Source organism: Astatotilapia calliptera, chromosome 17, assembly GCF_964374335.1.
Source record: "Astatotilapia calliptera chromosome 17, fAstCal68.1, whole genome shotgun sequence".
Classification (NCBI taxonomy): domain Eukaryota; kingdom Metazoa; phylum Chordata; class Actinopteri; order Cichliformes; family Cichlidae; genus Astatotilapia; species Astatotilapia calliptera.
In genome coordinates, this window is record NC_137438.1 from 28491318 (window position 1) to 28506336 (window position 15019).

A 15019-nucleotide genomic window follows, 5' to 3' on the forward strand; every position below is an offset into this window, starting at 1 on the left:
TAGATCTTTTTTTCAATTAAATACCCATGAGACAATAAGTTCATCAACTATGACACCCACTAATATATTACTGTCAATAGTAAATGTGAATTTATTGATAATGAATTTCTCTGCAATAGAAACGTAACATAGGAAAAAGAAAGAAAAGTCAGATTAAGTTTTGGTACTTTGACAGTCTTTATATTGACAGCAAGTTAAATGGCTAGATCTTGTGTCTTGCCCTATATTATAATATATATATATAATATAATATATAATAATATATTGTATTAAGGGTAGTAAAAAACACCCTCAAAATTCAATCCGGTTGTTCTAGCCGTGTCTGGAACTAAACTCCATATATCAAACGATCACTATGGCATTACTGAGAGCTGAAAAACTGTCTAAAGTCTTTCATCTTTAATAAAACGATCAGCGTTCTGCTCTACCAGGTGTAACAATTGAGTTTAACATCCAGGCATCCATAAAAACGGAATTCATGACATTTAACGGAGTTAGAAGTCAGATACTTACGTTTTATACAGTAAAAGCCGTCTGTGTCCCTCGAAGTATCTTAGAAAGATTCGGAAAGATCCAACAAGGTTCCCGCCGGTCTTTAAGTTACAACTTGTGACGTAATCTGTTGTCACCCGCTCTGATTGGCTAACTACGATTGTGTTTCGTGATTGGACTGCCTTGTAATGATTTTATGTTATCACTGTTTTGGGTTATTTTTGTTTGTTAACTCGTCTAATTTTAATTATGGAATTATCATTACTATTTTATAAGTCTCAAACGTAAAATTTGAGATTTATAAAATCTGTTATAGGGCTTTGGAGTTGACGTCACGCCGCAATGCATTGTGGGAGCATGTCACCATTTTATCAGGCCACGAATCAAAACAAACACACTCGTTTGGACGGAAGATACAAACCGTACTTAAAAGCAGCTCAAAACAAAAAAAAAACTTTATAGATTCAGATTATGTCGGATGCGAAGAGACGGTACTTGCAAAAAATAGCGTGCATTGGAAATGTGGACCCGTATGAAAAAACGGCAGTGGAGCAGAAGCCCCGAAGCCTGATATATTTCCGTACCTGTGGAGTCAGCGCATACACAGCGAACCATTTCGCAATTATAAATGTCTGGAGGCGCACATCCGATTAACCAATGGTTGGTTACAAGATTTGGCTATTTTTAGACTCCACGTTGTGAATACCTCATCATTCAAACAAAGGTAAGTCAGCTTGAGTACTGCGAGTAAAATGCGTTTGATTTCCCTCCGAACATTCAGATTAGTGCAGCATAAATTCATTCATGAGGGGAAATTACAGTGAGAACATGTTGAGGCTGTTAGATGGATAACATAGTGAGTTCAGTGCACTGATATGACCATTGTCCTGAAGGATTTAGTCATTCTCTATGGTTAAAGAAATTGCACTAATGAATCCATATTTATTATATGTAATTCTAATTACATGTCTTGCTTCCGTGTTTGTGTGCTGTGTAACTAAAATACATTTATTTTAGTTTTATATATTGATTAATGACCTGCAGATTTGATCATCACTTAAGTTGAACTTTATGTGTTGTCTTATAAATCATACACAAAATGCCACATTGAAAAAAGGTTTTATTATCATTTTGACACTTGAATTAAATTTATTTCCAGAAATAACTTTTAAAATTGAATATCAGTTACCTGTATTCTAGTGCTATTTATTAAAATTACATTTTAAATAAAGGTATGCTATTTGGGTACTCTGTCGGACACTGAGAAAGGTCAGAGAAATTATACTCTGAGAGACTTGGTAAACAATGCATGCATGGTTGTTCAATTCAGTTCAGTGTTGCTGTTTGTCTACTTGTAAAAAGATAAATTCACAGAATTATAAATGACTCTGACTAATTCAAGCTTCATTTTGAGTGCCATCATCTAGCCCTCTTTGTACCTGGTGGATGTCACAGGCCTCTGCCTCTCAATTATTTTATAGCCATTGTGTGTAATGCTGGGCTCACACTGTGCGATTTTTGGCCCATTTTGAGCCGATTTTTGAGTCGTGCGACCGTTTTGGCGATCGGCCCGATTTTGGCCTTCATCGTGCGTCGTGCATCGTGTAGTATACGTGGGGTAACGACAAGCGATTGACACTTCACGACGAGCTCCCGATCATCAATCGCTTGGTCGTGAGGATTTCAAACCTGTTTGAAATCCTCGCGACCGTCGTGAGGGTGTCACCGCAGTTTGTCACACTGCGCACGCGCAAACACAAATGTCAGCGAAAAAGACGGAGCAGCACGGCTGTGCAGCGTGTGATCTGGACACAAGCGGTGGAGGCACAACTTGTAGAACTTTGGCAAGCTCATCCGAGCCTTTTCGGTGTGGCCTCACAAAATTATCACGAACACAACAACCGTGAAAATAGTTGGATCTACACTGCTGCTCAATCACAGCTGCCTGATCAATGTTTTTCATTAGCAATTTAGCAAAGTTGATGGTGGTGGTGTGTCTGTGTGAGTGAAAGACAGAGAGAGCGAGCGACAGAATTTCTGTTATAACCTTCATTTTATGCACGCACAGTGTGAGCACTCAGGTCGCATCAGAGCATCGGGTCGTATAGTGTGAGACCCTGCACCGTGACCTATGAACTTCTAACCCCTGCGAGTAAATCGCACAGTGTAAGCCCAGCATAAGACTGCCTCTCTGCTGGGCAGACACTGCGACTTTTTTCGGCCCGATTTTGGCCTGCCTCGTGCATCGTGTAGTATACGTGGGGTAACGAGAAGCGATTAACACCTCATGACCAGCTCCCGATCATCAATCGCTTGGTCCTGCCTCGGGACTGTCCTGAGGGTGTCACCGCAGTTTGTCACACTGCACACGCGCAAACACAAATGTCAGCGAAAAAGACGGCACAGCACGGCAGTGCAGCGTGTGATCTGGACACAAGCGATGGAGGCACAACTTGTAGAACTTTGGGAAGCTCATCCGAGCCTTTTCGATGTGGCCTCACAAAATTATCACGAACACAACAACCGTGAAAATAGTTGGATAGACATTGCTGCTCAATCACAGCTGCCTGACGTTTTTCATTAGCAATTTAGCAAAGTTGATGGCGGTGGTGTGTCTGTGTGAGTGAAAGACAGACAGGGAGAGCGACAGAATTTCTGTTATAACCTTCATTTTATGGACACACAGTGTGAGCACTCAGGTCGCATCAGAGCATCGGGCGGTATAGTGTGAGACCCTGCATCGTGACCTATGAACTTCTAACCCATAGGTGTCAAACTCTGGCCCGCGGGCCAAATTTGTCCCGCAGCCTAATTACATTTGGCCCGCGAAGCCATACCAAATTATTATTAGAGCTGGCCTACTGGTATTATCCAGCTTATATATATATATTGTTTAGTATTAAACTTTGCTTGTTCCATATTCAGTTTTTCAGCAAAACTTGTTTGAGTCCATAAGAACAGATTCATTCTTAAATCTGGAGGAAGATTTTTTTTTTCAATAAATATTAATGTTAGCCCGCGACTTTGTTCCAGTTTTGAATTTTGGCCCTCTGTGTATTTGAGTTTGACACCCCTGCTCTAACCCCTGCGAGTCAATCGTACAGTTTGAGCAGGAGCTGAATCACGCGACTGACAAAATCGCACAGTGTGAGCCTTGCTCTTTCAATCAGAAATGAAGCTGAAGGTTGTCTCTTCACACCTACACCAAGACAGAGCAACCGTGAGACAAACCCAAACAGCACTGAGATTCATATTAAGGCCTCACCCTTTAATGTTCTTTTCTAACCTGCAATAAATAATATGTTATATGCTTGTTTGATAAGTATTTTTTTTTAAAAATATTTGTTATTGCTTTTTTTCAGGGGTTGGAACCAGGGCCAGCTATTAAATGGTCATCAGCAGACCAAGGCTCAATCAAGTCGTGGAAGGAGGAATCAGGTGAGATAGTAAGCTGCTGTTATATACAATATTAGTGTACAACAGTCAGGTAACATGCTCCAAGCACAATAGAAAGTGCAATGTTTAAATATAATTAATATGATTATATATACATCCTACAGCAGCTATTCACAAAAGTAAAGACAAATAAACATAAACAGTAAAACTTGTAAACAGACCAAAAACTGTCAGACATTGATAATCCAGTTAAAAGTGATTTAAGTGATGAATAAAGTGCTCAGGTGCAAAACTATTGTGTGCGGGGTAGTTTTTAAGTGTATATATTGTTGTTATTATTATTATTGATATTATTATTATTATTGTCATTATTACACAGATGACTTTCACAGTGCCTCATTTTACCCTCATATTATTATGTGAGGCATTTAACAGAAATAAACTGTACAACGACTTGGCTGGTGACCCACTTCACATCTCCTTGCTAAACACTGGAGAATCATGCAAAGACTTTGATGTAATAGATTGACCTCTAACAGCAACCATGGGCATCAGTGATGAGAAAACCTGTGTTGAGACAGCATTGGTGAGTGTTCTTTGTTACCAGCAGCCCAAATTAGCCACAACATCTGTAAACATTTACCAAGATCCTCTTCTTTACCTGCCACTGCTACTCTACACTGTGAGTACAGGCTGGACCCCACAGAGTGTGTGTGTGTTTAGTGGGAGAGAGAGGACCCTGCCCTTATTTGGCAGCATGTCATTGTAGGATTTAAATTGAATATAGTTAGACTGGTTGACTGGATTAGAGCCTGTGTTTGTGTGTCCCTCTGTGCATTTGTGTTTCAATATGCCTCCATATTTGTAATTTTGTAAGTTATTACTATTCTGCTAAATCATAGTATTTCTGGTACTTTTCGGTACTTGTGCTAAATACAGTATTTCTGCTAAATCATACTATTTCTGCTTTTCATAAGATTTGTGCCTAATATAGTATTTCTGCTAAATTATAGTATTTCTGCTTTTTATACTATTTGTGCCTAATATAGTATTTCTGCTTTTTATAGGATTTGTGCCTTTATTCTTTCTGTTATCTTATACTATTTCTCCTAAATTCTTGTATTTTTGAGAAGTTATGTTTCTGGTAAGTTACAATATTTCTGCTAAGTTCTGCTATGCTATTGTATTTCTGCCAAGTATTATGTTTCCTCTAAGATATTGCAGTTCTGCTAAATTATTACATTTTAGCAATGTTCCTTTGCTTCTGCAAAGTTTTTACAATTTCTGCAACTTTTCAGCTTTTTCAGCTACTTTTTGCATACAGCTTCAGCTTTAAGCATCCACACTGCATTTTCGCAGGAAATGCAAATTTTTCTAGTTATTCTTCAAGTTGCTTCCGTACACTTTTCGCCGTAGAACTACTTCCACAATTTTCAGCCGATTTTCACCGTTCAAATTTTAAACTATTCTGCTATTTTTGCTCTTTCCGGCTATGACTTTTGCTATTTTTTGCTATTATACTTTTTAAAATATTAAGCTTTTTTCCTTTAATTTGTCCCATTGAAATGAATGGGAAACTTCAGCAATTCTGCTAAAATTTGCTTGTTTTTGAAACTTAACTACTTCCTCATACTTTCACCTAGAACAACCATTCAAATTTTAAAATGTTCACAAATTATTGGGCTATTCAGGTATGATTCAGCTTTTTCAAATCTTTTACTGTTTTACTTTTATGCCTCTTAAAGTTTTGAGTTGCAAAATTGTGATTTTTCACAAAATACATGTGTTGTTATGGTTGCTATGCTCTTGGCTTCCAGTGTGCCACTGAAGCTTTTGCAATTTTCACTTCATGTCCGAACAACTTCCTGCTACTTGCTCAATTTTCACTCAACTTCCACAAATTATACATCAAAACGTAGGTATTTTTGCTGGCTTTCAGAAAATGTCACCATCATTGTTGTGGGATTTATATAATTTTGGCAAATCTCCTCAGACTAACACAAGGTCAGAAAACTCTCCATATAAAGTCAATGGAGAGTTTGTTCAAAATCACCGCTGCATTTCTGTAATGAGAGGCATATTCGAATCGTCATATCTCCTTAACGAAGCAAAGTTAAGACATGAGGCTTGTCCCGGTATATCTTCAGACACTCGTGACGCTCACAATTCAAGAATTATTTTCTCACCTATTACCGTTCTGAAATGAGTTGGACTTGTTTGAGGGTAGGAAATTTGTCCTTCGCTCAGATTTCTTCAGATTTCAAACTGTGGAAATGAACCACTTTTTTCTCTCGTCATAACTTTTTGTTGGATTTCCACAGAGACCTGAAAATTTCCATGATTGTTCACCAAACCCTGCTGTCTCTTACGGTGAAAGAATGATATCGATACTCCAAATAGATTTAGAGTTAGAAAGCGTTGTTTGAGGGCAAGTCAAGGCAGTTTTTGCTTCGCTCTACTCAGTTATGGTGCATTAGAAGTCAAATATCTTTAATAATTCATATTTTAATGATAAATTGTAAACACTGGAAGATTCCCCCATGTCTTCTGAACAAAACGGTGTAAGAATGACCGCTCTAGCCCCTACGGTTAGGAAATTATTTTCATTTGTTTGAGGGGAGTCCTCACTATGAGAAATAGGCTGCAATAATCCTGTGCCTCTCTGTGCTGCGTGTGTAAAATGAGGCACATGTTTTGGCGGGAAAAAGTACACAGGCTCTCTGATTGGTGGATTCAAATTCAGCAGCTCCCAGGCTGACCTAGAAACTTACTTCTCTCTCCCTGTGCATTTTTTTGCTGATTTTTTCATTTAACAAGTATATTTGAGGGACCCTCAGCATGTTCAGCATTTTTTCAGCTGTCCATTTTGCTTTTCCAATTTTTCTGTTTAACTTATTACTATTGTGCTAAATAATACTATTTCTGCTAAATTACAATATTTCTGCTTTTTATACTATTTGTGCTAAAACATAGTATTTCTACTAAATGTAGTATTTATGCTTAATCATACTATTTCTGCTTTTTATGGGATTTGTGCCTAATATAGTATTTCTGCTTTTTATAGGATTTTTGCTCAAACATAGTATTTCTACTAAATGTAGTGTTTATGCTTAATCATCCTATTTCTGCTTTTTATAGGATTTGTGCTTAATATAGTATTTCTGCTAAATTATAGTATTTCTGCTTTTTATAGTATTTGTGCTAAAACATAGTATTTCTACTAAATGTAGTATTTATGCTTAATCATAGTATTTCTATATATATATCTGCCAGGTCCCCAGGCAGCCAATCCTCTGTGAGGACTGAGAAATTCAAATTTTCAAATCAGGGCCTGCACGGCTTCCCAGCCAATCATATATGTGTCCTGAGGCATTCAAATTTGCATATTGGGGCCTTCATGGCTTCTAAGCCAGCCAATCATATCTGAGGGCTGAGGAATTCAAATCCACAAATCAGGGCCTGCACAGCTTCCCAGCCAGCCAATCATGTATGTGGGCTCCAGGTATTCAAATTTGCATATTGGGGAATTCGTGGCTTCTAAGTCAAGAAGTCATCCATGTCATATATCTCTAAAAATTCATATTTTAATGATAAATTGTCAACACTTGAAGATTCCCCCATCTCTTCTGAACAAAACGGTGTAAGAATGACCGCTCTAGCCCCTATGGTTAGGAAATTATGGTCATTTGTTTGAGGGGAATCCTCACTATGTGAAATAAACTGAAAGAAGCAGGTCTATGTCTCTGTGCTGCGTGTGTAAAAAGATGCACCTGTTTTGGCGGGAAAACGTAAACAGCCTCTCTGATTGGTGGATTCAAATTCAGCAGCTCCCAGGCTGACCTAGAAACTTAGTCCTCTCTCCCTGTGTGTGTGTGTGTGTGTGTGTGTGTGTGTGTGTGTGTGTGTGTGTGTGTGTGTGTGTGTGTGTGTGTGTGTGTGTTTAGTGGGAGAGAGAGGACCCTGCCCTTATTTGGCAGCATGTCATTGTAGGATTTAAATTGAACATAGTTAGACTGGTTGACTGGATTAGAGCCTGTGTTTGTGTGTCCCTCTGTGCATTTGTGTTTCAATAAGTTATTACTATTCTGCTAAATCATAGTATTTCTGGTACTTTTCGGTACTTGTGCTAAATACAGTATTTCTGCTAAATCATACTATTTCTGCTTTTCATAGGATTTGTGCTTAATATAGTATTTCTGCTAAATTATAGTTTTTCTTCTTTTTATAATATTTGTGCTAAAACATAGTATTTCTACTAAATGTAGTATTTATGCTTAATAATAGTATTTCTATATATTTCTGCCAGGTCCCCAGGCAGCCAATCCTCTGTGAGGACTGAGACATTCAAATTTTCAAATCAGGGCCTGCACAGTTTCCCAGCCAATCAAATAAGTGTCCTGAGGCATTCAAATTTGCATATTGGTGCCTTCGTGGCTTCTAAGCCAGCCAATCATATCTGAGGGCTGAGGAATTCAAATCCACAAATCAGGGCCTGCACGGCTTCCCAGCCAGCCAATCACATATGTGGTCTCAGGCATTCAAATTTGCATATTGGGGAATTCGTGGCTTCTAAGTCAACAAGTCATCCATGTCATATATCTCTAAAAATTCATATTTTAATATTAAATTGTCAACACTTGAAGATTCCCCCATCTCTTCTGAACAAAACGGTGTAAGAATGACCGTTCTAGCCCCTACGGTTAGGAAATTACGGTCATTTGTTTGAGGGGAGTCGTCACTATGAGAAATAGACTGCAAAAATCCTGTGCCTCTCTGTGCTGCTGCGTGTGTAAACAGATGCACCTGTTTTGGTGGGGAAAAGTGCACAGCCTCTCTGATTGGTTGATTCAAATTCACCAGCTCCCAGGCTGACCTGGAAACTTACTTCTCTCTCCCTGTGTGTCTGTGTGTGTGTGTGTGTCTGTGTGTGACAGAGAGAGAGAGAGAGAGAGAGAGAGAGAGAGAGAGAGAAAGGCTTTTAATGGGATGATCTCATTCTAAGATTTAAATTCAATATATTCAGACTGGTTGACTGAATTGGATCTTGTGTGTGGGTCTCTCTGTGCATGTGTGTTTCCGCATGTGTACATATTTGTGATTGTGTGGCTGTAATAAATTTTTTTGCAGATTTTTGTCATTTAACAAGTATATTTGAGGGACCCTCAGCATGTTCAGCATTTTTTCAGCTGTCCATTTTGCTTTTCCAATTTTTCTGTTTAACTTATTACTATTGTGTTGTACTATTTTTCTAAATCATAGTGTTTCTGTAATGTTTAAGTATTTTTGGCTAAATATATTCTTTCTGTTATCTTATACTATTTCTCCTAAATTCTTGTATTTTTGAGAAGTTATCATGTTTCTGGTAAGTTACAATATTTCTGCTAAATTCTGCTATGCTATTGTATTTCTGCCAAGTATTATGTTTCCTCTAAGATATTGCAGTTCTGCTAAGTTATTCCATTTTAGCAAACTTCTTTTGCTTCTGCAAAGTTTTTACAATTTCTGCAACTTTTCAGCTTTTTCAGCTACTTTTTGCATACAGCTTCAGCTTTAAGCATCCACACTGCATTTTCGCAGGAAATGCAAATTTTTCTAGTTTTATTTGTCTTTGTGAATGATAGTAACAATTTATAAAACTTTCTATCCTAATGATTTTGACCAGAACAGGCTAACCCACACAGGTTTCTATCTGCAAAATCTGTAATACATAAAGAAATATTTTTTACGACTCTCGATGGCCGGGAATGTGCAATGTATTTTCCGTCTTCAAGAGCAGCTGAACATTTATTTGTCTTATCCCTGGCACCATCATTTAAAGGCAACGTTTTGACAGCTTGTTTCTTTTTCACCTCCAAGCTGTGCGCAAATCTTTGTAAGTGCTCTTCTGTTTTCTCTCCTCTCCTGCTCTTTTCTCCCCTGAGATAAACACCACTCATATTTCCAGTCAAAGACAGCTGATACAAAACTGTGGGTGTTGCTGGTGATTCAAAAACCACATCAGACCTCTGGTATTGGTCACTGTATAGCCCGCTGAGGAAGAGCATCCCACATCTGTACTCGTTATGTTTCTGGTTTCCTGATACAGCTGGGGCCTCTGCTTTAGCCTCACTTTCTCTGTGGCCAAAAAAACACATGAAAGGAACATGAAAAGCCAATGTTACCAGACAGCATTTACAACAAAGTGAGTACTTTAATAACCAGCAGATGAGTCACAAAGTAACAGAACTCCCAACGTGGATCCGAGGCAGTGCAGAGACAACGAAGCAGGTGGAGGATATTTGGAATTTAAGCTGTTTTGGATATGCCGGGGTAAGGCTAGAACATTGCCAAGCCAATTATGTAAACCTCTGTTTTTATTTAGGAACCTCATTTGGTTCAAGCTTTGAATGACTATGTATCTGGTTTGTATGATTGCTGAAAGTAATGTTAAGCCTATAACTGTGGCTTCTGATATCTGTAATGACTGTAATTTAAATTTTAATTGTTTTATTTTTTGAATGGGAGTCTATAGGATTTATGTGTACTGCCAAAAGTATATATTCTTTTCTCCACCAGGATAAGATTTGGTTGGTTGATTTAACTAGAAACCCCTCAGTTAATGCTTAATGCTAAAGAGAGGGTGATTATTATTATTATTTTATTGATTTTTATTTTATTTATTCTGACTCGGGATGTACTTTTCGATTTTTGGCTATGTGCAGAGATTAAAATCATATAAGGTCGTATAACAATGCCTTGTAAAGTAAATAAAGTAGTGTCATTTAATGTAAATGGTTTGGGGAGTCATATTAAAAGAAGTAAAATTATGTCAAAAATAAAAAGAGAAGGAATAGAAGTTGCCTTTCTACAGGAATCTCACCTACCGAAGTTTGAGCATGAAAAACTAAAGAAATGGAAATTGAACCAGTATTATTCTTCCTGTCCTCAGAGTTCAAAAAGGGGTGTGGTAATTTTAATATCGAGTAGGTTAAATTTTGAATGCATTCAAGAAATTGGTGATAAGGAGGGGAGGTTTGTGTTAGTTAAGGGGTATCTGGAGGGTACACTGACTACTCTTATAAATGCTCCCCCAGGATCAGAGTTAAAAAATTTTAAACAGGTTTTTGAAATGATTGTTGTAGAGGCACAAGGTACTCTAATTTTGGGAGGAGATTGGAATGTTCGACTCAATCCGTCTATGGACTCATCAAACCCACACGCCCCGGGATTAAATAAAATAACCAAAAATATTAAATTAATTTTAAAGTATTTAGGGCTTATAGATGTATGGAGAGAATTAAACCTCATCAAGAAGGACTATACCTTTTTTTCTCACCCACATTCATTTTATTCTAGATTGGATTATTTCTTTATGTGTCAAAAAGACTTTAACAGTGTGGTCAATTGCAGGATAGGAGTGATGGATTTATCGGCTCATGCCCCACTGTATCTGTAAGTAGTGCTTGGACACGAAAGAAGAGTTACATCTTGGAGATTAAATACAAGTACTCTATGTCCGTTGAAAGAGCAAATTAGCCAAGATATAATAGATTATGTAGCGGAAAATGACAATGAAGAAGTCTCTCCGAGTATTTTATGGGATGCCCTAAAAGCGGTTATACGAGGAAAACTTATAGGCTACAGTACTAACTTAAAAAAGAAGAGAAATGAGCATTTAAGAAAACTCCAGGCGCAACTACAATATCTTGAAGATGCCCATAAAATAAGCACAAATATAAATTTGAAATTAGAAATACAAAAGAAGAAAAATGAAATTGATGAAATTTTTTCAAGTGAAATACAAAAAAATATGGCTTTTTTTTTTACAACAAAGATACTATGAGGTAGGAGGCAAATCTGCAAAATTACTGGCCTATAAATTAAAAAAACAACAATCAGAAAATATAATACATGAAATAAAGGATCCTCAAACAAATAACATTGTGTATAAATTGGAAGACATTCCGTTAGCTTTTCTAAAATTTTACAAAGAACTATACACACAATCTGGATGTTAAAGGTATGATATCTTTCTTGGACTCACTTTGCTTACCAAAGCTGAATGAAAACCAGAATATAATCTTAATCAAGGACATATCTGAAATTGAAATTAAAAAAGCTATTTCAAAATTAAAACCTAATAAATTCCCAGGCCCGGATGGATTCCCATCAGATTGGTATAAGGAAATGAAAGAGTTATTGATTCCCTTGATGAGAACATCATTCAATTATGTTTTAAAGATGGGAGTAATTCCCCCATCTTGGAATGAGGCTTCTATTTCCTTAATAGCTAAAGAAGGAAAGGACAGGCTTGATTGTGAAAATTACCGCCCTATTAGTGTTCTTAACCAGGACTATAAGATATTCACATACATCCTTGCCAAAAGAATTGAAAATATTTTTGTTCAGATAATTAGCTTGGATCAGACTGGTTTTATTAAGCAGAGACAAACGCAAGATAATGTTCGCCGAACATTACATGTTATTGATTATGTTGGAAAAAATAAAATTCAGATGGTCCTTATGAGCTTAGATGCTGAAAAGGCCTTCGATCGGGTTAATTGGGAATTTCTATATAAAGTCATGGGCAAGTTTGGATTTCATCAATCGTTTATCAGGATTATTCAAGCACTATATAAATCACCAAGGGCAAGAATTAAAGTTAACGGGGTGCTTTCTAATGTTTTTAATTTACAGAGAGGGACACGTCAGGGTTGCCCTTTAAGTCCCTCACTCTTTGCTCTTTTCATAGAGGCCCTGAGTCAAAGTGTTATACAAAGCAATAATATTACTGGAGTCAAGATCATGGGTCGAGAGCATAAGATTTCCTTGTTTGCTGATGATATTTTGATTTACTTGACAAATCCAAACATTACTTTCCCCAAGCTGTTATCACTTCTGGAGACCTTTAGCTCACTATCAGGTTATAAACTAAATATATCGAAGACTCACATATTAACTTTTAATTATAAGCCAAATCAGGAAATTAAGTCTAAAGTCAATTTGAACTGGGAGTCGGAGCAGATGAAGTATCTTGGAGTAAATATTACTAAAGATCTCTCTAAGATATATAATGCAAATTTTAATCCTTTGTGTTATAAAATAAATGAGGATACTAAAAGATGGAACTTATTAGCATTTTAAAATTTTGAATCACGTATTGATACAGATAAAATGAATATCTTGTCCAGGATGCTTTATTTGTTCCAAACACTCCCAGTTGAAATAACTGATAAACAATTTCAGGAATGGGACAAAATAATCTCTAGGTTCATATGGCAGGGGAAAAAACCACGGATTAAGTACCAAACTATCCAGTTGGCTAAAGACAAAGGGGGCTTGGGGTTCCCATGTTTGAAAGATTATTATATTTCAGCTCAATTGAGGATATTAGTGTGTTGGTGTAATGTAGACTACCAAGCGAGATGGAAAGAAATAGAAACAGAAACAGTGGCCTTAAGAGGTTTTCCAATTCAGGCAAGCTTAGGGGATGTGACACTCATTAAAAAACAAATTAATCAAGGAAACCAATGGACTAACTTGCCTTTAAAACTTTGGTTACAATTTCTTAATAAGAATGATTGGAATGAAGAGGCCAGGATTTTAAGATGGTGCGCTTTTGATTTTGATTTTTTACCCAATAAGTTAGATGTAAGATATAAAAAATGGGCAGGACAAGGCTTAATGGCATATTGTATGTTTTACGATAAGGGAATTCTTATGGACTTCCAATCAGTAAAAGATCAATACCAGTTAAGCAAAATGGATTTTTTTAGGTTTCTTCAAATTAGGCATCACCTACATAACTTTATACCTAAGAGAACAGATCTTTTCTCTCTACCTGTTTTGAATATATTTGTCAAGGCTTACCAGGCAGATCCCGGCCTCAAGGTGATTTCTAGACTGTATAAGGGTATACAAGAGGTTAAGAAGCGGAATACTACCTACATTAAAAAAAAAATGGGAAAGGGAAACAAATACAGCAATTTCAAATGACATTTGGTATCAGCAGTGTGCTTTTCAGTGGAGAATTTCTAGTTCTAATATATGGAGATGTTTTGGTAGGAAGAGTCTCTGTGGGTTTTTTAATACTCCTGCACAAAGTAAACATTATTCTAATCACTAGCTGCTGGAGAAACTGTGGGGCCCAAGGAATAAAACACTTCCACTTGTTTTGGTCCTGCCCATTGATCAACACTTTTTGGGTATCGATTCATTCTGAGTTACAGACCATTTTTAGTATGCAACTTCCCTTTAATTGGGATGAACTTTTGTTTGGATATTTATACTCAATGAATGTAGATAAAACGTCCAAGCTGTTGTATGGTATTCTGAGTCTGGCTGCCCGTAAGACTATTACCAAGAAATGGCTTAGTGCAAAAATTCCATCACTAAATGACTGGTATGAGATTGTTTATGGGATGTTTAAAATGGAAAGAATTACCTTCATTAATAGACTCCAATATGACATATTTAGTGATATTTGGGTTAAATGGAAACATTACATTTTGTCAAGGAGACCCGATTTTGTTTGAATCTCTGTAATTATGTATGCCACATTTCTGAATTGTTATGTGTATATATGTATATGTCAGTATGTATGAGGGTATAGGCGAATAAATATGTATGTAGGTATGTGTATGTATGTCTAAGTATATGGATGTGTATGTGTATGTGTGTGTGTGTGTGTGTATATACACACTAGATGGTACACCCGTTTGTTTATTTTTGATTATCTGTTTATTTTGGTTTATTTGTGTTCTTATAGGTTGTTTGTTAAAAAAAAAAAAAAAGATTTTTATTTATTCTGATAATTTCTTTGCTCATTTGGCTGCTTTAGATCTTCAACCAACCTGGTACATGTCAGCCACGTCCTCCAGGTCTTCAAGAGGGATATTGAGATGTTTGCACGTGTGCTGAAAGATATGATCCCTCCGGGAGGCCTCAGGTCCACCCCAAGGCCTTAAAACACTTCACCTAGGAGGCACCCAGGAAGCATCATAGACAGAAGCCCAAACCACCTCAGCGGTCTACTTTCAACATGGGGGAGCAACTCTAGTCTCTAATCTCAAATCATCAATCACCAATCTCGATCCTAATTCAAAGTCTGAGCCCCAACACCCTTCAGAAGAAAGCTCATTTACACTGCTTA